The sequence below is a fragment of the Penaeus monodon genome, chromosome 32, assembly GCF_015228065.2.
Source record: "Penaeus monodon isolate SGIC_2016 chromosome 32, NSTDA_Pmon_1, whole genome shotgun sequence".
NCBI classification, from domain to species: Eukaryota; Metazoa; Arthropoda; class Malacostraca; order Decapoda; family Penaeidae; genus Penaeus; species Penaeus monodon.
In genome coordinates this window covers 18,648,580-18,648,892 of record NC_051417.1, presented here as the reverse complement: position 1 = coordinate 18,648,892, position 313 = coordinate 18,648,580, and the positions used below count along the sequence as shown (strand labels likewise).

Here is a 313-nt window from a genome sequence, read left to right as displayed (position 1 = left end):
ACTTCATTTCTGCTACCTAATCTGTGAGTTTAGGCACTTCTGTTAATCCTAAGATAGATATGTAAATATTACATTAACTGATAAATTTCCTAATTTGCTTTTCTCATCAGTGGATTCATCAAGCAATAGAAAAATACTGCAAAACATTGCAATAGAGTAACGAAAACAAATAAAATAGAATATGCCTTACCATATTCTATAGATTTTTTATCTTACAAACAAGACGAAGAGGAAAACTCACGAAGGAAAAAATACGTATCTATCTATCATACAAGCCCATCAATCTCTACTCTCATAATAAACTTCTATATAA

The 313-nt window shown here is 29.4% G+C and overlaps 1 protein-coding gene across 2 annotated transcripts in view; it reads right to left on the bottom strand.

Moving 5' to 3' along the window:
- LOC119593709 (sodium- and chloride-dependent glycine transporter 2-like) overlaps positions 1–313 on the bottom strand; it is a 32,059-nt gene that overhangs the window by 1,769 nt on the left and 29,977 nt on the right. The gene's annotated exons all lie outside the window — the stretch shown is intronic.